This window comes from Amblyraja radiata, chromosome 19, assembly GCF_010909765.2.
Source record: "Amblyraja radiata isolate CabotCenter1 chromosome 19, sAmbRad1.1.pri, whole genome shotgun sequence".
Taxonomy (NCBI): Eukaryota; Metazoa; Chordata; class Chondrichthyes; order Rajiformes; family Rajidae; genus Amblyraja; species Amblyraja radiata.
This window is the reverse complement of record NC_045974.1, coordinates 7754899-7781836: the sequence shown is the minus strand read 5'-3', so window position 1 is coordinate 7781836 and position 26938 is coordinate 7754899. Positions and strand designations below refer to the sequence as shown.

At 47.6% G+C, this 26938-nt stretch overlaps 1 protein-coding gene across 1 annotated transcript in view; it reads right to left on the bottom strand.

Moving 5' to 3' along the window:
- The window catches only part of shisal1 (shisa like 1), a 102282-nt gene extending 78883 nt beyond the window's left edge, over positions 1-23399 (bottom strand). Inside the window, exon 1 of the mRNA XM_033037594.1 lies at positions 22578-23399. The gene's annotated coding sequence lies outside the window, so the exon portion shown is untranslated. The remainder of the gene's footprint in view (positions 1-22577) is intronic.
- Between the last annotated feature and the right edge of the window lie 3539 nt (positions 23400-26938).

The following is a 26938-nucleotide window of genomic DNA, read 5'->3' as shown; positions in this document are numbered from 1 at the left end:
GGGGGGGGGGACTCAGCAGGGGGGGATCGAGTACTAAGGCGGACCGGGCACGGGTGAGGGGGGGGCATGTTGAGAACGGTGGGGGGGGGGGGGGGGGGGGGGGGGGGAGAAGGAGGGGGGGCCATCAAAAAAGGAGTACTTTGTAATTTGTCTGCGCTCTTTATGTGGTGACTCTTTGTATACCTAGCTATATAATACAAAGCATCTCACTGTAACTTGTCAGATGTGACAATACAAAACATCTAATCTAATCTGATTGCAAGTATACGGCTCTCTAAGGACAGCTATACATATCATCGAGGACCAGACGACATGGGTTTAAGGTGAATGGGAATAGGAATCTGAGGTGTCACTTTTTCACACAAAGGGTGGTGGGTGTATGGAACGAGCTGGCCAGGGGAGGTAGTTGAGGCTGGGACTATCCCAACATTCAAGAAACAGTTAGACAGGTACATGAACAGGATGGGTTTAGAGATGATATGGGCCAAACGCGGAGAGGTGGGACTAGTGTAGCTGGGACATGTCGGCCGGTGTGGGCGTGTTGGGCTGAAGGGCCTGTTTCCACACTGTATCACTCAATTACTTTATAAGGTACTGTTGCTGACTTCAGCCTGGATATTGCAGTCTGTGGTGATTCACTGTGCTGACAACTGAACAAAATAAAAAAAATTCCAGGCATTTGAGTATAAACGTGCTGTCATCAGGAATCAGATCCACAACAACACACTTTAAAAGGGATTTGCCTCACATCCGAGGGCAGGCGAGATATAGTGTGGCTCGTCAAGCAATCAACCTGAGGAATTCTCATTGAGCCAGTACATAGAAATCAGACCTGTGGGTTCGATGTATGTGTAGAAAGGAACTGCAGATGCTGGTTTACACGGAAGATAGACACGAAATGCTGGATGTAGTAACTCAGTGGGTCAGGCAGCATCTCCGGAGAGAAGGGAATGGGTGACGTTTCGGGTCGGGCCGAGACCCTTCTGCAGACTGAGAGTCAGGGGAGAGGGAGGCACGGAGATTTTGGAAGGGTGCGGTCTGGAAGCGAGAGGGGACGAAGATCAAGGAAAATGTAGAATAGATCTTTGTGCAGGTTTAAACCGAAGATTGACACAAAACTCTGGAGCGGAGGGATGCCGTGGCCGGACAGCGCTGACCCCGTGGGGGGGGGGGGGGGGGGGAGAGTGGGGGCTGTCCTGAGGAATGCGCTCCTTTGGCTGCTTACGCCTTGGTGCTGGGGTTGAGAGCAAAGATACTGGAGCATTTGGTTCAGAGCGCTCACTCACTCACCCTCCACAATTATTTACAGCGCAAAAATTTACCATTTCGCCGTTTGTTTAACAGGTAAGAAAATACGCGTTTTGTGTGTTAACGGTGTATGCCGGAGGCTGCCATGTCCTCCAGATGGATTGAGCTGCTCCGTGCTTCACGCCCTTTGACCCGATGACCTTATGTGCAACCTCCCTATTAGGTAGGTCGGTGAGTGCTGGAGTAACTCAGCGGGTCTGGCAGCATCTCATGTCTATATAGATGACGTCTCACCTCGGGACTCTTCTTCAGATTGCTCGTGGTGGAGGTGGGTGCTTATAGTTTAGCTCAGTTCAGTTTAGTTTAGAGATACTGCGCGGAAATCATAGCAAAAGGATTTGAGTATAGGAGCAGGGAGGTTCTACTGCAGTTGTACAGGATCTTGGTGAGACCACACCTGGAGTATTGCGTACAGTTTTGGTCTCCAAATCTGAGGAAGGACATTATTGCCATAGAGGGAGTGCAGAGAAGGTTCACCAGACTGATTCCTGGGATGTCTGGACTTTCATATGAAGAAAGACTGGATAGACTCGGCTTGTACTCACTAGAATTTAGGAGATTGAGGGGATATCTTATAGAAATTTACAAAATTCTTAAGGAGTTGGACAGGCTAGATGCAGGAAGATTGTTCCCGATGTTGGGGAAGTCCAGAACAAGGGGTCACAGTTTAAGGATAGAAGGGAAATCCTTTAGGACCGAGATGAGAAAAACATTTTTCACACAGAGAGTGGTGAATCTCTGGAATTCTCTGTGACAGAAGGTAGTTGAGGCCAGTTCATTGGCTATATTTAAGAGGGAGATAGATGTGGCCCTTGTGGCTAAAGGGATCAGGGGGTATGGAGAGAAGGCAGGTACGGGATACTGAGTTGGATGATCAGCCATGATCATATTGAATGGCGGTGCAGGTTCGAAGGTCCGAATGGCCTACTCCTGCACCTATTTTCTATGTTTCTATGAAATCAATGGTACACGTTAAAGTCTGTAAATACTGCAGGTTCGTCAAAGATAATGGGTATCCTAATCCCCATCTCAGCAGCTATTTTCTATGTTTCTATGAAACAGGCCCTTCGGCCCATCGAGTTGCTGCCTCTGGATAGTAGCTGTGAATTTAGGTTGTATTTTCTACACAACAGCTGCGGTAAGCCATTGAACGAGGGCCAGCGGTGGACGGTAAACAACATGTTGTTCCAGTTGCTCACCGAGCTGCACAACTCTGGCAGTGCCTTGGATACTCGCATCTAACGGTGCATTTCACTCTTGCCTGAAGGTGCATCTGCCACTTCTCATTAAATAACTGTGAGCTTCATTGTCAGCTTCACTGCTATTTACACAGCAGAGCCTGGGCTATTGTTTTTCACTCCAAATCTGCATCCAGAAAATTCCAATTGGTTTAGGTCAGACATAATAATAATAATAATAATAATAATAATGGATGGGATTTATATAGCGCCTTTCTAATACTCAAGGCGCTTTACATCGCATTATTCATTCACTCCTCAGTCACACTTGGTGGTGGTAAGCTACTTCTGTAGCCACAGCTGCCCTGGGGCAGACTGACGGAAGCGTGGCTACCAATCTGCGCCTACGGCCCCTCCGACCACCACCAATCACTCACACACATTCACACACAGGCAAAGGTCGGTGAAGTGTCTTGCCCAAGGACACAACGACAGTATGCACTCCAAGCGGGATTCGAACCGGCTACCTTCCGGTTGCCAGCCGAACACTTAGCCCATTGTGCCATCTGACTTAGCCCATTGTGCCATCTGGATACATACAGCGCGGAAACAGGCCCTTCGGCCCACAGATCCAGCGCTGACCAGCGATCCCCACACACCGGCACTATCCTACACACACACACACACACACACACACACACACAATTGGGACAATTTATAATTTTGCCAAGCCAAATAACCTATAAACCTGTACGTCTTTGGAGTGTGGAGGGAAATCGGAGCACCCGGAGAAAACCCACGCAGGTCACGGGAAGATTGTAAAAATTCTGTACAGACAGCACCTGTGGAAAGGTCACCAAAGAGGTAGATATTAGTTCAGCACTGCTCTCTGGTTGTGGTAGGATGATTCAGTTGCCTGACAACAGCTGGGAAGAAACTGTCCCCGAATCTGTGGAGGTGTGCGTTTTCACACTTCATCTGAGGGCCCCCGGGAACCGGAGCAACCATAGAAATACCCACACGGCCACAGGGAGAACGTGCAAACTCCGCGCAGACAGCACCCGTAGTCGAGATCGAACCCGGGTCTCTGGCGCTGCGAGGCAGCAACTCTACCGCAGCCCCTGGTGTCTGAGACTTGAGTGGGTCAGGCGTAGTCTCAACCTGCCACCTGATGCTTCAAAGTGTTCAAGAAGGAACTGCAGATGCTGGAAAATCGAAGGTACACAAAAATGCTGGAGAAACTCAGCGGGTGCAGCAGCATCTATGGAGCGGAGGAAATAGGCAACGTTTCGGCCCGAAACCCTTCCGGGTTTCGGCCCGAAACGTTGCCTATTTCCTTCAGGGTTTCGGCCTATTTCCTTCGCTCCATAGCTGCTGCTGCACCCGCTGAGTTTCTCCAGCATTTTTGTGTACCTGATGCTTCAATATTCTGGGGGGCTGCGGAATAACCTCCATAGCCCCCTGCCCCTGCAATCACATCCCCTTTAAGCGGAGCGGGCTTGGGTTTGATGACAGTGGCCAGCTCCAGATGGTACCAGGCACTTGAGACACACACAAGCACGCCTCTGCACTGAGCCCAGTGCTGGTCTGATTAATGCCGGCTGGTTACTGCGATCACGCTAATGAAGTCTCGAGCACAAACTCCCTCTACAAACCTCCACCAACCCACGGCCAGCGTTGCACATTGGATGCCCGAAACGCAATCCCTAATCCATTTCAACTTCTTCCTCAAGGTTTCGCTCCACCCGCTACATCTGTTGAATTAATGTCCTATTTTGTAAACATATATATATTTGGTGGGAGTATTTAGCATAATAATTCCCAGGGCCCTCAGATGAAAGTTTTTCTGAGGCTGTTTCAGTGCAAGAGGTGAAACCGGCACGGATCAAACAGTTGACAAATGCTCGCTGATAAAATGTGCCAATGGGTCAACGTTTTCAGAAGAAAATGTCATTGCTGTGGCTGAGGTTATAAATCATTCACATCTCCATGTCAGGGCAAAAAGCCAAGCAGGCACAAAGTGCTGGAGTAACCCTGTGGGGCAGGCAGCATCTCTGGATGGAAGGAATGGTTGACGTTTCGGGTCAGGACCCTGCTTGAGACCTCAACCCAACCGAAAACGTCACCTGTTCATTCTCTCCAGAGATGGAAGTGGGGGGGGGGGGGGGGGGGGGGGGGGGGGGATCGATTGGCAGATGGGTGCAGAGGTGACAAAAATTAGAGGTGGAATGGAAACAAATGGGTGTCAGATAAACGGGGTACTGATTGTGGATGATCAGCCATGATCACATTAAATGGCGGTGCTGGCTCGACGGGCCGAATGGCCTACTCCTGCACCTATTGTCCCGCGGAACAGGCCCTTCGGCCCACCGAGTCCGCACCGGCCAGCGATCCCCGCACACTAATGCCCCTGTCCCACTTAGGAAACCTGAACGGAAACCTCTGGAGACTTTGCGCCCCACCCAAGGTTTCCGTGCGGTTCCCGGAGGTTTTTGGCAGTCTCCCCTACCTGCTTCCATTACCTGCAACCTCCGGCAACCACCTGCAACCTCTGGGGACCGCATGGAAACCTTGGGTGGGGCGCAAAGTCTCCAGAGGTTTCCGTTCAGGTTTCAGGAAACTGAAGAGCCCGGGGAACGCCCAGGGAAGAACGTGCAAACTCCGTACAGACAGCACCCATGGTCGGGATCCAACCCGGGTCTCTGGTGCTGTAAGCGTTGTAAGGCAGCAACTCTACCGCTGCGCCACCGTGCCGCTCTGCAACTTATTTGATTGTATATTGATCTTTCTATTGTCTATTGTCTATTTCAGAGTCCCAATGCTAAAGCATTGGGACTCTGAAATAGACAATAGACAATAGGTGAATAGGTGCATGAGTAGGCCATTCGGCCCTTCAAGCCAGCACCGCCATTCAATGTGATCATGGCTGATCATCCACAATCAGTACCCCGTTCCTGCCTTCTCCCCATATCCCCTGACTCCCCTATCTTCAAGAGCCTGATCTAGCTCTCTCTTGCTCCATGCCTCTATCAACTGAGAGGTTTGTAAAAACACCCTTCGGAACAATTCACATCGAAGGTGCTTATTTGCATAATTGTTGAGAGCCCATTATCCCGAGCCAGGTTCACACTGAAGGGATACTGAACAAAAATGTTGCGTTTATGTGTAGGAAGGAACAGCAGATGCTGGTTTACACCAAAGATAGACACAGGGATGCTGGAGTAACTCAGCGGGACAGGCAGCATCTCTGGAGAGAAGGAATGGGTGACGTTTCGGGTCGAGACCCTTCTTCGGGCTGAGAGTCAGGGGAGAGGGAGACACGGAGATAAGGAAGGGTGAGGTGTGAAAATGAGACATCAAAGGAGATGGGGATCAAGGAAAATGTCGAATAGATCGTTGTTAGCTGGGAGAAGTTGACAACAAAGCAAACTGAGATAAAATGTAACCGGGCGCAGTCAGACTGGTGAGAGAACTGGGAAGGGGGAGGGATGGAGAGAGAGGGAAAGCAAGCGTTACTTGAAGTTAGGGAAGTTACCGCTGGGCTGTCATGTACTTGTGGACCAGCAGTTTCCTAATGCTCTCACCGTCTGTATGTGATGAACCTGTATTTTGTATACTTAAAAATATCACGCCTGCTCTTACATTATGCATGCACAAATAGCTTGTTTAAGAACAAAATGTTATTTGCAAGGCCCCTGTTCTGTGCAAACAAATTTCAAGTAACTTTAACAACTAAATTAAACTGCGCAATTAAATTAATTCACGTTCTGTGCTGTGCTTCACGGCCTGGGAGCTTGATGTGATTTATCAGCCGAGGTTTGTTGTGCTCAGTTACAGAAGCAATGTTTTTATGCCTTGATGGTGACATGAAGAGATACAGGGACCATCCAAAGGTCAGCGCGGTCGGTGTCTGTGTTTTATATGTCAATGTTGGCCGTTTCCATGCTTTCAATTATATTCATCTGAATTGCGCTCAGATCTTTCCAGCTTTCCAGGTGGCGCAGCGGTAGAGTTGCCGCCTCACAGCGCCGGTGACCCGGGTTCGATCCTGACTGCGGGCGCTGTCTGTACGGAGTTTGTACATTTTCCCCGTGACCAGCGTGGGTTTTCCCCAAGAGGTCCCACTCTCCAAAGACGTCCAGGTTTGTAGGCCAATTGGCTTTGGTAAAATTGCACATTGTCCCTAGTGCGTGTAGGATAGTGTTAATGTGCGGAAGAATCGCTGGTCGGCGCAGACTCGGTGGGCCGAAGGGCCTGTTTCCGTGCTGTATCTCTAAACTAAACTAGACTCGCGTGTGTTGGATTGTGTTAGTGTGCGGGGATCGCTGGTCGGCACGGACTCGATGGGCCGAAGGGCCTGTCACCGTGCGGTATCCCTAAACTAAACTAAACTATGCTTCCAAGAGGCACAAAAATGATGAGTTGGTCCTGATCCCATTTTTACTTCCCCGTTCCCCAGTCTGAATGAAACATGTCACCAGTTCACGCATTTTACACCCAAGTCACAGAACTGGCAAAGTCACTCAAACTACTCCTGCGGCAGCTTCTCCTGGGAATCAAATTCACAGCTGAAATATTCAGTTACATTTCAGAGCGGTGAATGTATAATGAAAGTGGTCTCTCTTCACTTGCCAACATGGTCTAATGCATTCATTCACAGCCTCCTCTCTCAGGGTCCCTGACCTAGATAGGACCACACGTCTCTCTCCAGTTTCTTTCCCATCTCAGTTACAGTTCATCGTCGCGTGTACCGAGGTACAGTGAAAACCTTTTTAGTTTAGTTTAGAGTTACAGCGCGGAAACAGGCCCTTCGGCCCACCGGGTCTGCGCCGACCAGCGATCCCCGCACACTAACACTATCCTGCACCCACCTGGGACAATTTTTACATTTACCACCAAGCCAATTAACCTACAAACCTGCACGTCTTTGGAGTGTGGGAGGAAACCGGAGATCTCGGAGAAAACCCACGCAGGTCACGGGGAGAGCGTACAAACTGCATACAGACAGCACCTGTAGTCGGGATCGAACCTGGGTCTCCGGTGCTGCATTCGCTGTATGGCAGCAACTCTACCGCTGCGCCACCCTGACCTTTTGTTGCATGCTAACCAGCCCGCGGAAAGACAATACACGATCACAATCGTGCCATTTACAGTGTACAGGTACATGATAAAGGGAATAACGTTCAGTGCAAGGTAAAGCCAGCAAAGACCAAACAAGGATAGTCCGAGGGTCACCAATGAGGTAGATTGTAGTTCAGCACCGTTCTCTGGTTGTGGTAGGATGGTTCAGTTGCCTGATAACAGCTGGGAAGAAACTGTCCCTGAATCTTCCCCCCCCCCATTCTGATTTCATATTCTATGTTTCCCACTAAATTCTTAGATACAATTACATTGCCAGTAAATTCCTGCTCACATCAGCTCCGCATTTTGCCCCCTCCATGCAAGATGTATTGAAAATGGTTCTTTCGCCTCAGTAATTGTCCCTCTCCCAGTCAAAAGTAGTGCCACTGACTCACTTTATTCCCAAAGTCACTTTAAATTCCTGTCCCAATTCCAACTTAGTTTAGTTTAGTTCTCTGCCACAGAAGGCAGCGGAGGCCAATTCACCGGATGTTTTCAAGAGAGAGTTGAATTTAGCTCTTCGGGCTAACGGAATCAAGGGATATGGGGGAAAGAGCAGGAAAGGGATACTGATTTTAGAATGATCAGCCACGATCACATTGAATGGTGGTGCTGGCTCGGAGGGCCGAATGGCCTGCTCCTGCGTCTATGTTTCTAAAGAGGAATAGGTGACGTTTCGGGTCGAGACCCTTCTTCAGACTGGCTAGGGATAAGGGAAACAAGAGATATAGGCAATGTAGAGAGATAAAAAACAATAAAAGTGAGGATGATAAAAGAAAGAGGCCATTGTTAGCTGTTTGGTAGGTGAAAACGAGAAGCTGGTGCGACTTGGGTGGGGGAGGGATAGAGAGGGGGGGAATGCCGGGGCTACCTGAAGTTAGAGAAATCAAAAATTCATACCGCTGGCCTGTAAAGTTTATAGAGTTATTGAGTTGTGGAGTTTAGTTGAGAGATACAGTGCAGAAACAGCCGACCAGCGATCCCCGCACACTAACACTTGCCTACACACACACACACACACACACACACTGTAGCCACTTTCTGCAGTACCTGCTCACCTACTAAACACCAGGAATGATTGCACCTCCAGGCTTCATGGAATAAGTGACACATTTGGAAATAATGACAAAGAAATCTCTGCTGAAAGACTTTAAATACTGAGATATATTGTGCCTGACTGCAGTCTGATATATAGTCCTTGTGATGGAATCAAAAACGGGATCATTTGCTGTCATTATAATCTGACTCCCAGATCTCTACCATCATAACTCTTTGATGTTTTATTTACTTCTCATTTTTCATTCTGTTCGACACTGACGGCTGGGCGGCTGAGCGTGATGATGCCCTCAGCCACTGTCTGTCTAATGGTAGCCACCACCACCATCGATCAGCCACAGAAGCCTTGCTATTTCTCATTCTTTATCCCGCTCCTGAGGGCCAAGAAAGCCAATTATGGAGCCATAGAGTGATACAGCGTGGAAACAGGCCCTTCAGCCCAACTCGCCCGCACCGGCCAACATGTCCCAGCTGCACTAGTCCCACCTGCCTGCGCTTGGTCCATATCCCTCCAAACCTGTCCTATCCAAGATTGTTAAGGGTTTGGACACACTAGAGGCAGGAAACATGTTCCCGATGTTGGCGGAGTCCAGAACCAGGGGCCACACACAGTTTAAGAATAATGAGTAAGCCACTTAGAACGGAGATAAGGAAACACTTTTTCTCACAGAGAGTGGTGAGTCTGTGGAATTCTCTGCCTCAGAGGGCGGTGGAGGCGGGTTCTCTGGATACTTTCAAGAGAGAGTTAGATAGGGCTCTTAAAAATAGCGGAGTCAGGGGATATGGGGAGAAGGTAGGAATGGGGTACTGATTGTGGATGATCAGCCATGATCACACTGAATGGTGGTGCTGGCTCGAAGGGCCGAATGTCCTACTCCTGCACCTATTGTCTATTGTCTATTGTCTATCCATGTACCTGACTAACTGCTTCTTAAACGATGGGATAGTCCCAGCCTCAACCACCTCCTCTGGCAGCTTGTTCCGTACACCCACCACCCTTTGTGTGAAAAAGTTACCCCTCAGATTCCTATTAAATCTTTTCCCCTTCACCTTAAACCTAGGTCTGGTGCTCGATTCACCCACTCTGGTCAAGAGACTCTGTGAATCGAGAGTTGAGGCGGACATGGGCTGCAGCACAATTCAAAAATACAAAGGGAAGATGCCGGAAAATATTCAGTGAGTCAGGCAACATCCATGGGGAGAACAATGTGGGGTAGAAGGTGTTCAGTTGTGACTTGTCAGCTAAGTCTGCTTCAAGCCTGACAGACCGAGTTCGATATCTCTCTACATTACCGTCTATATCTCTCGCTTCCCTTTCCCCTGACTCTCAGTGTGAAGAAGGGGCCTCGATCCCAATCATCACCTATTCTCTTTCTCCAGAGGTGCTGCCCAACCTGCTGAGTTACACCAGCTTTTTGTGCCTATCTTTGGTTTAAACCAGCATCTGCAGTTCCTCCTCCACACAACGAGCTGGTATTTCCTGACCCTCTATCGTTTTATCTTTAGACTTTAGAGATACAGCATGGAAACAGGCCCTTCGGCCCATCGACTCCGTGCTGACCAGCGTCACCCCGTACACTAGCGCTATCCCACACACGCTAGGGACACAGAAACATAGAAACATAGAAAAGGTGCAGGAGTAGGCCATTCGGCCCTTCGAGCCTGCACCGCCATTCAATATGATCATGGCTGATCATCCAACTCAGTATCCCGTACCTGCCTTCTCTCCATACCCCCTGATCCCTTTAGCCACAAGGGCCACATCTAACTCCCTCTTAAATATAGCCAATGAACTGGCCTCAACTACATTCTGTGGCAGAAAATTCCAGAAATTCACCACTCTCTGCGTGAAAAATGTTTTTCTCATCTCGGTCCTAAAAGATTTCCCCCTTATCCTTAAACTGTGACCCCTTGTTCTGGACTTCCCCAACATCGGGAACAATCTTCCTGCATCTAGCCTGTCCAACCCCTTAAGATCCCCCCTCAATCTTCCAAATTCTAGCGAGTACAAGCCGAGTCGATCCAGTCTTTCTTCGTATGAAAGTCCTGACATCCCATGAATCAGTCTGGTGAACCTTCTCTGTACTCCCGCCATGGCAAGAATGTCTTTCCTCAGATTATGAGACCAAAACTGCATGCAATACTCCAGGTGTGATCTCACCAAGACCCTGTACAACTGCAGTAGAACCTCCCTGCTCCGATACTCAAATCCTTTTGCTATGAATGCTAACATACCATTCGCTTTCTTCACTGCCTGCTGCCCCTGCATGCCTACTTTCAATGACTGGTGTACCATGACACCCAGGTCTGGTTGCATCTCCCCTTTTCCTAATCGGCCATCATTCAGATATAAGTCTACTTTCCTGTTTTTGCCACCAAAGTGGATAACCTCACATTTATCCACATTATACTGCATCTGCCATGCATTTGCCCACTCACCAAGCCTATCCAAGTCATCTTGAAGCCTCCTAGCATCCTCCTCACAGTTAACACTGCCCCCCAGCTTCGTGTCATCCGCAAACTTGGAGATGTTGCGTTTAATTCCCTCGTCCAAATCATTAATATATATTGTAAATAGCTGGGGTTCCAGCACTGAGCCTTGCGGTACCCCACTAGTCACTGCCTGCCATTGTGAAAAGGACCCGTTTACTCCTACTCTTTGCTTCCTGTCTGCCAGCCAGTTCCCTATCCACATCAATACTGAACCCCCAATACCGTGTGTTTTAAGTTTGTATACTCATCTTGCAATTTACAATGATACCGAAGCCAATTAACCTGCAAATCTATATGTCTTTAGATTGTGGGAGGAAACCAGAGCACCTGGAGAAAACCCATGTGGTCATGAGGAGAAAGTGCAAACTCCGTACAGACAGCTCCCACAGTCAGGATCAAACCCGGGTCTCTGGCGCTGTGAGGCAGCAACTCTACCGCTGCGCCACAGTGCCGCCCATCACTTTATGCAACTTCAATGTTCATTACATAAGACAATAAACTAAACGGCTGCTACTCCACAAGCAGCACAGTGATAGTTTAGGTTGGTTTATGGTCACGTTACCGAGGTACAGGAAAAAGCATTTATGGTGCGTGCTATCCAATCAGCGGAAAAACTATACATGATTACAACCAGGCCGTCCGCATGTGATCCCTTTTCAATGTAAGGGGGGTGGTCAATCTGTGGAATTCATTGCCACAGAAGGCTGTGGAGGCCAGAGCAGTGGATATTTTTAAGGTGGAGACAGATAGATTCTTGATCAGTACGGGTGTCAGCGGTTATGGGGAGAAGGCAGGAGGATGGGGTTAGGAGGAAAGAGAGATAGATTAGCCATGATTGAATGGCGGAGTGGACTTTATAGTATAGCCGCAACGCGACTTCTCCAACCCGTGTCGCGGGGTTGGAACGACCCGGAGCGGGGACGTACATCGCCCGGCACGGCTTCATGGCCGTGGGACATTCCAGCGCCCGCCGGGGGCTCCAACATTGTGACTTTTAGACCGGGAGTTGGGGTCGTAAATCGCCCGGCACGGCCTAAAATGGCCGTGGGACTTAGCATCGCCCGCCTGGGGCTTGGACATCGGGAGAGAAATGGAGAACAGGGGAGAGAAAATACTTTGCCTTCCATCACAGTGGGTTCACTGTGATGGATGTTTGTGTGAATTAAATTGTGTGTATGTCTAGGAAATTGTCTTTGTTTGTATGGCTGTGGAAATGGAATTTCGTTTGAGCCTCACTGAGGCTCAAATGACAATAAATGGTATTGTATTGTATTGTATTGACTTGATGGGCCAAATGGCCTAATTCTTCTCCTATCATCTTAAGGGGTTGGACAGGCTAGATGCAGGAAGATTGTTCCCGAAGGAGGTTGGGCGATCGTTTCGCCGAACACCTCCGCTCAGTCCGCAATAACCTACCTGAACTCCCGGTGGCTCAGCACTTCAACTCCCCCTCACATTCCCAATCCGACCTCTCTGTCCTGGGTCTCCTCCATTGCCAGAGTGAGCAACACTGGAAATTGGAGGAACAGCACCTCATATTCCGCCGGGGTTGCTTGCGTCCGGATGGCATGAACGTTGAATTCTCCTAGTTTTGCTAGCCCTTGCTGTCTCCTCCCCTTCCTTAACCCTCGAGTTGTCTCCTCCCATCCCCCTGCCCTCGGGCTCCTCCTCCTCCCTTTTTCCTTCCTTCTCCCCCCCACCCCCCCCCCCCCATCAGTCTGAAGAAGGGTTTTGGCCCGAAACGTCGCCCATTTCCTTCGCTCCATAGATGCTGCTGCACCCGCTGAGTTTCTCCAGCATTTTTGTGTACCTTCGATCTTCCAGCATCTGCAGTTCCTTCTTGAACAGATTGTTCCCGATGTTGGTGAAGTCCAGAACAAGGGGTCACAGTTTAAGGATAAGGGGGAAATCTTTTTGGACTGAGATGAGAAAAACATTTTTCACACAGAGAGTGGTGATTCTGTGGAATTCTCTGCCACAGAAGGTAGTTGAGGCCAGTTCATTGGCTATATTTAAGAGGGAGTTAGATGTGGCCCTTGTGGCTAAAGGGATCAGGGGGTATGGAGAGAAGGCAGGTATAGGATACTGACTCCTGCACCTATTTTTCCATGTTTCTATGTTTCTATCACTTATGACCTCATGACCGTCTGCCCACCGAGTCTGCGCCATCCAGCAATCCCCGAACACTAGTGCTATTCTGCACGCTAGGACAATGGACCATGGAAGGTCAAATCCTTCTGACCGTGTGGCAATGCATTTCTCATCGTTCCATTAAAACAGAACAGCTGGCCTTCCGTGTTGAATGGACATGTTCTACTGAAGGGAGCAAGGTGTTCACCAGTGACCAAGGCACCACACGTTTCTCATTGTTACGAAGCTACAGGATGGGCCATTGCAACTCTGCCTTCTTAGAATTCCCCAGGAAACCATTTTATCTTGAATACTATAAAGTGCTTGAAACCGAACACAACAAATCTCCCTTGTCAGCTAATTATCATTCCAGTACAATGAGGCAGCGACTCTGGCTTCCAGATGCAGGCAATTAACGGGACAAAGCTCCGAATTTTGACGCAATAAAAAATATCATGAATTAACATGTTTAAGAAGAAACTGCAGATGCTGGAACATCGAAGGTAGATAAAAATGCTGGAGAAACTCAACGGGTGAGGCAGCATCTATGGAGCGAAGGAATAGGTGACGTTTCGGGTCAAGACCCGAAACGTCACCTATTCCTTCGCTCCATAGATGCTGCCTCACCCCGCTGAGTTTCTCCAGCATTTTTACCACCACAGTTTCTTAACATTACTAATGTATCCAATTCCTTTGGAAGCATTAACTATTGGGTAGGTGCAATTTGGGGAACATGGATAGGAGACGTTTCGGGTCTCGATCAAGCACGGGTGACCCGAAATGTCACCAATTTCCTTTGCTCCATAGATGCTGCCTCACCCGCTGAGTTTCCCCAGCATTTTTGTCTACCTTATGAATGAACATAATTGAATACGGGAAAATATCAAGGCAATAAGCCATTCATGCAGCACGGTGGCACAGTGGTAGAGACCCGGGTTCGATCCTGACTACGCGTGCTGTCCGTGCGGAGTTTGCACGTTCTCCCCGTGACCGCGTGGGTTTTCTCCGGGTGCTCCGGTTTCCCCCCCACACTCGAAAGACGTGCAGGGCTGTAGGTTCATTGGCTTTGGTCAAACTGTAAATTGTTCCTAGTGTGTGTAGGATAGCGCTAGTGTACGGGGGGGGATCAATGGTCGGGGCAGACTCGGTGGGCCGAAGGGCCTGTTTCCGCGCTGTATCTCAGAACTAAACCTAAACTAAACTAAATTCATAGTTGGGCTTTGCTTCTGTGTTCCAGAGTTTCTCTCGCTGTTGAACAATACACAGCATCATTTTGATGATGGATTCATCTCTCATTTTATAAGCACCCTGGAGCTACTTGGCCCACTTTGTTCACCTTGATCCTGGCATTCTCATTCCTATTAACACAAATTTGAATAGTAATCTCGGAGAAAAATCGAGTTGGTTTCCTGCTTTCCGGTGTGGAAAAGATAAGATTCACCTTCTGAAGAAGGGATCCCGACCTGAAACGTCACTTTATCCACGTTCTCCAGTGATGCTGCCTGACCCCCTTAGTTGCTCCAGTACTTTGTATGGGGTTTCTTTCTTGTAAACCAGCACCTGCAGTTCTTTGTTTCTACTCTTAAGATTCACAACACTTTTTTTCAGGTGGCGCAGCAGTAGAGTTGCTGCCTCACAGCGCCAGAGACCCGGGTTCGATCCTGACTACGGGTGCTGTCTGGACGGAGTTTGCACGTTCTCCCCGTCACCTGCGTGGCTTTTCTCCGGTTGCTCCAGTTTCCTCCCACACTCCAAAGACGTGCAGTTTTGGTGGTTAATTGGCTTTGGTAAAAATTGCAAATCATCCCTCGTGTGTGTGTAGGAAGGTGGTGGTGTACGGGGCGATCGCTGGTCGGCACGGACTCGGTGGGCCGAAGGGCCTGTTTCCGCGCTGTTTCCCTGAACTAAACTAAAATTGGATACACAGCTAAAGGGGTTTTCTGTGCCACTTTAGGCAAATTCCCAGCGGTGAGGACTCACTGAGTCCTGGCACTGAACACTTACGAGCAGATCCCAAACTGAGACCTGGCGACATTGGAAAGCTACAATAAATAGAAATGTATGCAACATGTGGACAGCAACAGAAGGCTCAAGCATTGTCGTGAGTCTCAAGATAGGGACGGTTCCATCATTAGCAGTGGCGGTGGGTGCCAGGAACAAGCTGTGATCATAATGTCATTCGAGGTTTTAGATAGGCACATGGATAAGCAGGGAATGAAGAGATAATTCTGCGCATCAGTGGAGCTGCACACTAAATCTCGTTGCACTGACGTGCAATGACAATAAAAGATATATTATTATTATATTATTATTATTATATGGATCGCATGCAGGCAGAGGAGATTAGTTTACATTGGCATCATGTTGAGCGCAGACATTGTGGGCCGAAGGGCCTGTTCCTGTGGTCTCCTGATCCATTTAGTTTATTTTAGTTTAGTTTAGTTTAGAGATACAGCGTTCAAACAAGCACATCGGCCCACCGGGTCCGCGCCGACCAGCGATCCGTGCACACTAACGCTATCCTGCACACACCAGGGACGTTTTACAATTATACCAAGGCAATTAACCTTAAATAAATCTGTATGCCTTTGGAGGGTGGGAGAAAATCCACGCAGGTCACGGGGAGAACGTACAAACTCCGTACAGACAGCACCCGCAGTCGGGATCGAACCCGGGTCCCTGGCGCTGCGAGCGATGTAAGACAGCAACTCTACCGCTGCGCCACCATGTTCCATATTTTCAGGAGGTTTCTACACAGTATGAACGAACTGCAAGTAAAAGGCTGATTCTCAGTATAGAATCAGCTAAATGTGAAGAACTATCTTTTGGTCGACTTGTGTGTGCAGTGATTGAGTTAGATGACGGAACATTACTGCTTTCCCTCGGTAGGCCGCAAGAGAGGAGTTACAATGTAATCCTTACAGAGCTAGGCAGGGGTGGACCGTTCCTTTTCATTCTGCATCTACCTGTACCATGAATTTCTGAAAGCAGTAGCGGTATCTTTAAAACTCCACGCTGACATTACACCTGGAAGATATGACACTCCTCCTTGCTGGCAAATCAGACCACTTCCAAAAGACGTGGTCTGCATTTATCGACTTACTACAAGTACAAGGTGCAACAGTACTTTAAAAAAGAAATGGTGTCAGGATCTGGTAAGGGGGGATGTAAAATACGAAGTTGGTATATCCCTTTTTGCGCGGTTTTCATAATAGAGCTTTTGTTTCTTTTTCTTTCTTTCTTTCCTATGGCCTATTTCTTAACTTTTTTCCCTAACTTTGTTTAATGTGTTTTTCTATTCGATCACTCTTTTACACTAACACGACTCGCTCTCATGTGCTTTACTTTCTTTCTTTCTATCTCTCCTTTAAAGCTTAAAAAATGAAGGGGTACAATAAATGTAATACGATATATGTGGCTTGTACTACTGTAACCTACTGTACTTCTAATAAATTAAAAAAATAAAAATTTTAAACTCCAGGCTGCTAGTCTACATATGATGGGATGCGTTGCTATCAAGGATTAAACTGCTACTGTTCATTGCAAACTGATCAGCTCATCGTTAGGTCACATCTCATGAATACAAGGAAGACATTTTGTAAAATCCATTAGCTCAGAGTTACTGAAGACAGCAGACTTACTATGATGGCTATTGCTAGTTATATTGGATAAAATGTATACACTGCTAGTTATACTAATAACTATAATATCCATACTATAATATTGACAGTAAAACACTCCTCACTCTTGGCTCTCCATACTATCAATCTTTAAAACTGACAAAACAAATATATTAGAAGTGTTCCAGACACAAAAAGCTGTAGTTACTCAGCGGGACAGGCAGCATCTCTTGGGAAAAGGAGTAGGTGACGTCTCAGGTGGAGGCCCTTCTTCATAGAAACATAGAAAATAGGTACAGGAGTAGGCCATTCGGCCCTTCGAGCCTGCACCACCATTCTCTATGATCATGGCTGATCATTCAAAATCAGTACCCCGTTCCTCCTTTCTCCCCATATCCCTTGATTCCTTTAGCCCTACGAACTATATCTAACTCTTGCTTGAAAACATCCAGTGAATTGGCCTCCACTGCCTTCTGTGGCAGAGAATTCCACAGATTCACAACTCTCTGGGTGAAAAAGTTTTTCCTTATCTCAGTCCTCAATGGTTCCCTTATTCGTAAACTGTGGCCCTTGGTTCTGGACTCGCACAACATGGGGGACCATTTTTCCTGCATCTAGGCAGTCCAATCCTTTAAGAATTTTATGTTTTTATAAGATCCCCTCTAATCCTTCTAAATTCCTGTGAATACAAGCCCAGTCGATCCATTCAGACTCAAGGGGGGGGCGAGTGAATGGGAAATATAGATGGTAGACAAAAATGCTGGAGAAGTTCAGTGGGTGAGGCAGCATCTATGGAGCGAAGGGAAAAGGCAACGTTTCGGGTCGAGACCCTTCTTCAAGCTGATGTGGGGGGGAGCAGGAAGAAGAAAGGAAGAGGCAGAGACAGTGGGTTGTGGGAGAGCTGGGAAGGGGAGGGGAAAGAGGGAGAAAGCAGGGACTACCTGAAATATATAGATGGTACTTAGGACAAATGAATGAAAGATATGCAGAAAGCAACGACAGACAAGGAAATATGATGAAGTGATCATGAATATAAAGATGTAAATGAACTATTCCTGTCTCAAATGTTTAGCCCTGAAGCATTTAAACATATTCCAGTGTCTTTGAACACCTCATTGCCATTTACTCTGTAGTTTGAATCAGGAACTCATTTAGTGTATTTTTTTTAAAGATTGGAAACGTTACAGTTTTCTTTGCTGATTGGATTTGCATTTGAGCTTCTCCATACAATTCAGCCGGTCTTCTGTCGCAACTCTTTCCCCACTCACCTGTGATGTTTCATTATCTAACTGGAGTTTAGAAGGATGAGGGGGATCTTACAAAAACATATACAATTATAAAAGGACAGGACAAGCTAGATGCAGGAAAAATGTTCCCAATGTTGGGCGAGTCCAGAACCAGGGGCCAGTCTTAGAATAAAGGGGAGGCCATTTAAGACTGAGGTGAGAAAAAACCTTTTCACCCAGAGAGTTGTGAATTTGTGGAATTCCCTGCCACAGAGGGCAGTGGAGGCCAAATCACTGGATGGATTTAAGAGAGAGTTAGATAGAGCTCTCGGGGCTAGTGGAGTCAAGGGATATGTGGAGAAGGCAGGCACGGGTTATTGATTGGGGACGATCAGCCATGATCATAATGAATGGCCGTGCTGGCTCGAAGGGCCGAATGACCTCCTCCTGCACCTATTTTATATGTTTCTATTAAGCTAATTTGTAATGGTTACTCATCTGTACAAAGACAGGTATCATACAACTCTCATACTCTGGAAGATCTTATTGTGTAGACACAAAATCCTGGAGTAACTCAGTGGGATAGGTAGAATATCTGGAGACGGAACGGGTGACATTTCGGGTCGAGACCCTTCTTCAAACTGAGAGTCAGGAGTGAGGGAGACACAGAGATATGTTTAGTTTAGTTTAATTTAGTGTATTGTCACATGTACCGAGATACAGTGGAAAGGTTTTGTTGCGTGCTATCCAATCAGCAGAAAGACAATACATAGTTACAATCAACCCATTTACAGTGTATAGATACATGATAAGCGAATCACGTTTAGTGCAAAGTAAAGCCAGCAAAGTCCGATCAAGGCTCACCAATGAGGTAGATAGTAGTTCACCACTCGCTCTCTGGTTGTGGTAGGATGGTTCAGTTGCCTGATAACAGCTGGGAAGAAACTGTCCCTGAATCTGGAGGTGTGCGTTTTCACACTTCTGTACCTTTTGCCTGATGGGAGAGGGGAGAAGAGGGAGTGGCCGGGGTGCGACTTGTCCTTGATGATGCTGCTGGCCTTGCCGAGGCAGCGTGAGGTGTAGATGGAGTCAATGGAAGGGAGGTTGGTTTGTGTGATGGTCTGGGCTGCGTCATTGTGCCACAGTGTGAACAGTCACCGAGTTTGTGTCGCTCAGGCAAACGTACAAAAACAAGTGTAAAACAGGATCAGATTTCTCATGTCTCATTCACAATATCAGTTCACTTCTCTCAAATTTCTTTGTTGTTCCAACTCACGTCTCCTCACAATCGGTGGCCTCATTTGTATTACATCTCGCGATGACATTGTATTTTTTATAACAGTCACCTCCTGGTCACCTCCTGAGCTAGATTATAGTGGTTCACCTTGAATGTTGACAGCCTGGTTGCTAACGGCACTGGGAGTTGGAGACTATTTTCCTCACCACAGTGCGGGCATCACCTTCAGATTCTTCTGCTCTCTAATGGCTGTCTGTTTCAGAGTTGTTTCTGTCACAAAAATACCTGGTGTGTAGGAAGGAACTGCAGTTGCTGGTTTACACCGAAGATAGACACAAAATGCTGGGGTAACTCAGCGGGCCAGGCAGCATCTCTGGAGAGAAGGAATGGGTGACGTTTCGGTTCAAGTCCGAAGAAGGGTCTCGACCCGAAATGTCACCTATTCCTTTTCTTCAGAGATGCTACCTGACATGCTGATTTACTCCAGCATTTTGTGTCTATCAGGATAATATCTGGTTCAGAGGACTTGCTTATCGCCAGACCATCTACCGTATCTAAATAAGACCTAATGACTGGGTTGAACTGACCCTTTAGATAAAGATATGGAATGGTAAGATGCAAGGTGTGAAAACGAGAGATCAAAGGGGATGAATTTTCAAGGAAAATGGGACACGGTCTGGCAGTATTCAGGAGTTGCAATTTAATTCAACTTTCTGTTGTGAAAGGAAATATTTAGACATTTATCCAGAGAGCAGCTGTTAATGTCCTCCTCTATACTAAATGCAGAGATCAGCACTCCATAATAAGAGTTGTTAAGAATCTCGGTGCCTTGTCATAGAATCATAGAGTGATACAGGATGGAAGCAGGCCCTTCGGCCCAACTTGCCCATACCGGCCAACATGTCCCAGTTACACTAGTCCCACCTGCCCGTGTTTGGTCCACATCCCTCCAAACCTGTCCTATCCATGTACCTGTCTATGAAGGAATTGCAGATGCTGGTTTAAACCGAAGATAGATACAAAATGCTGGAGTAACTCAGCATCTCTTGAGAGAGGGTAGACAAAAATGCTGGAGAAACTCAGCGGGTGAGGCAGCATCTATGAGGGAATAGGTGATGTTTGGGGTCGAGACTCTTCTTCAGACTGATCAAGGGTCTGGAGAGAGGGAATGAGTAGGACCCTTCTTCAGACCTGTCTAACTGGTTCTTAAACGTTGGGATAGTCCCTGCCTCAACTACCCCCTCTGGCAGCTCGTTCCATACACCCACCACCCTTTGTGTGTGAACAAGTTACCTCCCAGATTCCTATTAAATCTTTTCCCCTCCACCATAAACCTATGTCCTCTGGTCCTCGATTCACCTACTCTGAGCAAGAGACTCTGTGCGTCTACCCGATCTATTCCCCTCATGTTTGTCGTGGGTAATAGCGTGTGGGTCACCAGGTGTGACCCAGGGGAGGTTTGAAAAGGAATTGTTGTTGAGCATGTTTTCCGAGCGCATTACTGTGGTTAAGGATTTTTTTTTAAACCAGACAGAGTGTTCTCCCAAAGTGTCCCTGCCTCAAACATTGGTGTCAGAGCTGGAAAGATGGGAAATGCTAAATGCATTTTGTGAAATCTTTCTGACACCCAGAAACAATTCTGAAACCTCCACGTGAAGAGATCAGCACCAGCCTCGTAGCAAACCGCTTGGTTCCTTTGATTGCTACAAGTGTAGTCTGTATTGTTTTTACATGCATAGGTTTTCCCCATGGGCGGGAAGGAACTGCTAATGCCCCTGTCCCACTTAGGAAACCTGAACAGAAACCTCTGGAGACTTTGCGCCCCACCCAAGGTTTCCGTGCGGTTCCCGGAGGTTTTTGTCAGCCTCCCTACCTGCTTCCACTACCTGCAACCTCCGGCAACCACCCGCAACCTCCGGGAACCGCACGGAAACCTTGGGTGGGGCGCAAAGTCTCCAGAGGTTTCCGTTTAGGTTTCCTAAGTGGGACAGGGGCATTACACTGAGGATAAGCACCAAAATGTTGGAGTAACTCAACGGGACAGGCATCATCTCTGGGGAGAAGGAATGGCTGGCATTTCGGGGGTTCGAACACTTCAGACTCCCCCCCGCCCCATCCCTCTCAAATAGACATTGGATTTTATTTGTCCTATTCATCCAATGTATTTAATTCTAACTATCCTTTGTAAAGAGCATTGAGTTCATTATACTCTCAGAACACAACAGGGTAAATCCATCTAATGTTAGTTGCACACAAAATGCTAAAAGTATCTCAGCAGGTCAGGCAGTATCTCTGGAGAGAAGGAATGGGAGACGTTAGAGTCGAGACCCCTTCTTCAGACCGAGAGTCAGGGGGAGAGGGAAACTAGAGATACCATAAGGTGCAAAGCAAAAAATGAATGGAAGGTGTGAAACTGTCTGCAGTTCCTTCCTACACATACTAGATGCCCCCTCTGAGAAGATGGGTTTTATAAAGGACAAAGACAGATTCTAAACGTACTACATTAGCCCCTGGATACAAAACCAACACAACACCAGAAGGTGAACCCATCCCATCCCACATATGTTACATCTCTGAGATTCTAGAAAAGCACAGGCAGATTTTAAACGCACTTTAAGACAGGAATCACAAGGACTCCATCAATTAGTACATCATACCGGGCACCATTTGTAGACTTTGGAGACGAGGCAACTCTGATTGAGGGTACACAAAAATGCTGGAGAAACTCAGCGGGTGCGGCAGCATCTATGGAGCGAAGGAGATAGGCAACGTGAAACGTTGCCTATCTCCTTCGCTCCATAGATGCTGCTGCACCCGCTGAGTTTCTCCAGCATTTTTGTCTACCTTCGATTTTCCAGCATCTGCAGTTCCTTCTTTAAAAACTCTGATTGAGGAGTCACCAAGCAGGGGCTATTGAGGCGACAGTAAATATACATTCAACGAAGGACAGACAACAAACTGCGATAGGATTTTACCCGGAGCCTGTGTCTTCCACAGTTTGCAAAGTCCCAGCCAGACACCATGAGCCCAGTCTATGTTACGAGGAGGAGATAATGTATCTTACTTGGGTAAACTTTAACACCCAATAACTACACTCGCATCACCACGGCAACAATCTCCAGTGGTTGGCAGAGGGAGCAGTTTTACAGCGCAATTAGACAAGATTAAAACAAATCTTCAATAAAGGACAAAAGAAACATTTCCGTACCTGTTAGCATTAAGTTGTTGGGCGTCGAGGCTGCAGCTTGGTTCCTGTCTCAGGAAATCTGTCAATTGTGCTTCTTTTAAAAAAAAAAAAATCTTCCCGATGATTTTCTTAATCCATTCTGGTCCACGTCCAGATGAAAGACAGAGCGGAATCAGACGGGGCAGCCCTTAACGATGGGCTCAGCCGTCACCGTGAGTTGGTGGTGTTAGCTGTTGCAAAGCTGACATACATCAGAGCAGTGCTGGCAGGAACGCTGTGATCACAGCTCAGACTAGATAGAGCAGGCAGCTCCACCGTTTGTTCTGGATTCCGGGTTTCCCACGTTTCAAAAGCTCAACAAACAGCCCGCTCTGTTTTTTTTTTTTCTCGTCCAAAAAAGTGCAGTTGTGTTGAAGTCTAGCTTTCCCCCCCTTGCCGGGCAATCTGACACTTCACAGCAGCGACACACCTGACTCTGATCTTCTTGGCTGTGTGAGTGTGTGTGTGTGTGTGTGAGTGTGAGTGTGTGAGTGAGTGTTCCTCTCTCTTCGTCGTCTCGTCTGCTTATGTTACTCTTCACTGAGAGCAGCTCTTTCCTTCAGATAAATACATTCAAATGAAAGACATCCAAAACCTGCAGGCAGTAGCATAAATGCACCCAGAGCTGGCTGGGAATGTGAGGTGAAGTCACAAAAGATTCCTCATGCAGCTGCTAAGATTTCAAAGAGTCTGCTGGCTGGCGCTGCCTGATCAGTTCAGCTTTGCTTACAGCTTTTCTCCCCACCCTCCCCCTCCTCGCTCTCCCTCTCTCTCCCCTCTCTCCCTCTTTCCCTCTCACTCCCTCTCTCTTTCCCTCTCTCTCACACACTCCCTCTCCTTTTCTTCTTCTCCCTCTCTCTCTTTCTCCCTCCCTCTCCCCCCTCTCTCTTTCTCCCTCCCTCTCCCCCCTCTCTCTCTCCCTCTCTCTCAATCACTCCCTCTCCCTCTCTTCCTCTCCCTCTCATTCGCTCCCTCCCCCTCTCTCTCCCCCTCTCCCTCACTCTCTCACCCACACCCCCCCCCCCCCTCTCACCCCCTCTCTCTCCCTCCCTCCGCCCCCCCCCCTCTCTCTTTCTCTCTCACACACACACACACAATACAATCTTCCTCCCCGGTTGGAAGGAAGGGTTGGGTCGGCAACACTGTGTGTGTGTTTCCGACGGCAAGAAAGGGCATCCCAACTGACCAAACAGCCGCTGCAAGTGTGCAGCTTTTCACTTTGAAATATTCAAAGAAAGCATTGCTTCCATTTAGCCTTGCAACGCCCAGAATTTTACTTTGAGATTGAGAATTCAGGTCTGCTCCAGTACTGACTTTTAATTGTCGACTGTTATTTCCCCTTAGCTTGCCAATGGAAGAAAAACATTGTCCATACATTGCATATGTCCAACTGAGATTTCAACACGACTTGAAATGTATTTGTATGCAGATGTACATATTATGCCAATGTACATATTATGCCAATGTACATATTATTCTTCATTGTCAGGTCTGCCTGAAAAGGGCTTTTTTAAAAATGTCTTTGTTTTATGAGCATCTTGTCAGGCAAAAGCCTAATCCAAGAGATCAGCAAAGATTCCATTAAGCTGATTACATTCAAGCTAGTTATTGAAATATATTTTATGATTTATGCTGCATGAATATCGGTCATGCTAGGCTTCCGTCAGCGAATTGCTGCAAGTGGGAATCCCATCTCGCCGTCTTGCTGTCAAAGGCATTCACAGCTTGAAATCCACTGAGCTCTGAGGTTAATGGCAATTTAAATTACCACCGTTTGGTTTTCCCTTACATGTAAGATCAGCTGGCAGGTAGGAAGGAATATTGAACTAGGGTGTAACCATGTGTAGGGAGGAACTGCAGATGCTGGTTTTACACTGAAGATAGACCCAGAATGGTGGAGTTACTCAGCGGGTCAGGCAGCATCTCTGGGGAGAAGGAATGGGTGACGTTTCTGGTCGAGACTCTTCTTCAGACTGAGAGTCGGGTGAGGGGCAGAGAGAGGGATATGGAAGTGTTTGAGAAGGAACTGCAGATGCTGGAAAAATCGAAGGTAGACAAAAATGCTGGAGAAACTCAGCGGGTGAGGCAGCATCTCTGGGGAGAAGTAATAGGTAACGTTTCGGGTCGAGACCCTTCTTCAGACAGAATAAATGAGTGTGAAAACGCACACCACCAGATTCAGGGACAGTTTCTTCCCAGCTGTTATCAGGCAACTGAACCATCCTACCACAACCAGAGAGCAGTCCTGATCTACCACCTACCTCTATCTATCACCTACCTAGTCCCTTGGACTATCTTTAATTGGATTAGAGTGGACTCTATCTTGCACTAAACATTATTCCCTTTATCCTGTATCTGTACACTGTGGACGGCTCGATTGTAATCATGCATAGTCTTTTCTCTGACTGGATAGCACGCGATAAAAAGCTTTTCATCATACATCTGTACACATGACGATAAACTAAACTAAACTAAACTATAACGCAATGATTAAAACAGAACCAATTATCAGTGAAAGGCCTAGATAGAGTGGATGTGGAGAGGATGTTTCTACTAGTGGGAGAGTCCAGGACCAGGGAGCCTCACAATTATAGGACGTTCCTTTAGGAATGAAATGAGGAAGAATTTCTCTGAGGAAGAAGTCAGCGGGTGGTGAATTTGTGGAATTCATTGCCACAGACGGCTGTGGAGGCCAAGTCAGTGGATATTTTTAAGGCAGAGATGGATAGATTCTTGATTAGTGCGGGTGTCAGGAGCTATGGGGAGAAGGCAGGAGAATGGGGTTGAGAGGGGAGGATAGATCAGCCAGGATTTAATGCGGGGTAGACTGGATGGGCCGAATGGCCTAATTCTGTTCCTACCACTTATGACCTTATGAGTATCGTCCAAGTGAATGGTGATAGTTTGTGGTTTACGATGGGAATTGTGATTCCCGCCGACCTCCACGAATGGAGACAGTGAGACAGGGAAGGTGGCGAAAGCAATGGGGACTTGGCTTGGAAGCAACGTGTGTGTGTGTGTGTGTCGCCCGCTGTGGGTGCCACTAATCATGGCCTGCCCCCGACCATCCACATTGTTCAGCAAATGGTTCCTGAACGGACCGAGAATGGAGAATGGCCAAACATTCCTCAGATTCCTCGCATATTCCAGGCATTCCGTGCAATCCAATCCAAACATGGATTTTTTTTTTTTGCAAGATAAATTCATCCTCTTTCAGTCCAGGCCACCTCTGGAGTTTGGAGCCGTGGTTTCCAGCTCACCACGCTCCAGTCCTTCTTTGTTCAATCCAGCCCGCTTGGAGGCCAGTGCATCTCATCGATGAACAGCGGTAGAGTTGCTGCATTACAGCGCTTGCAGGTCCACAGTTGCCGGTTCGATCCCGACTAAGGGTGCTATCTGTACGGAGTTTGCACGTTCTCCCCATGGCCTTTCAAGGATACTTTCTGAATACTTTCAAGAGAGAACTAGATAAGGCTCTTAAAGATAGCAGAGTCAGGGGATATAGGGAGAAGGTAGGTACTGATTGTGGATGATCAGCCATGATCACATTGAATGGCGGTGCTGGATCGAAGGGCCAAATGGCCTACTCCTGCACCTATTGTCTATTGTCTGTTAACCTCCAGAACCTTCAGTGGCAAAGAATTCTACAGATTCATCACCCTCTGGTGAAAGAAATCCCTCCTCCTTCCTAAAGGAACGTCCTTTAATTCTGAGGCTATGACCTCTAGTTTGCTACTAGGTTGTCTACTGTCTTTTGACCTGCGTGGGTTTTCTCCGAGATCTACGGTTTGCTCCCACACTCCAAAGACGTACAGGTTTGTAGATTAATTGGCTTGGGTTTGTATATTAGTGTAAGTGTAAATTGTCCCTAGTGTGTGTTGGCCTTTGTTGATAATAATAATAATGGATGGGATTTATATAGCGCCTTTCTAATACTCAAGGCGCTTTACATCGCATTATTCATTCACTCCTCAGTCACACACGGTGGTGGTAAGCTACTTCTGTAGCCACAGCTGCCCTGGGGCAGACTGACGGAAGCGTGGCTGCCAATCTGCGCCTACGGCCCCTCCGACCACCACCAATCACTCACACACATTCACACACAGGCAAAGGTGGGTGAAGTGTCTTGCCCAAGGACACAACGACAGTATGCACTCCAAGCGGGATTCGAACCGGCTACCTTCCGGTTGCCAGCCGAACACTTAGCCCATTGTGCCATCTGTCGTCCCAAATGTGCGGGGATCGCTGGTCGGAGCGGACTCGGTGGGGCGAAGGGTCTGTTTCCGCGCTGTATCTCTAAACTAAATTAAACTAAATTATTGCCTGACCCTCTGAGTTACTCC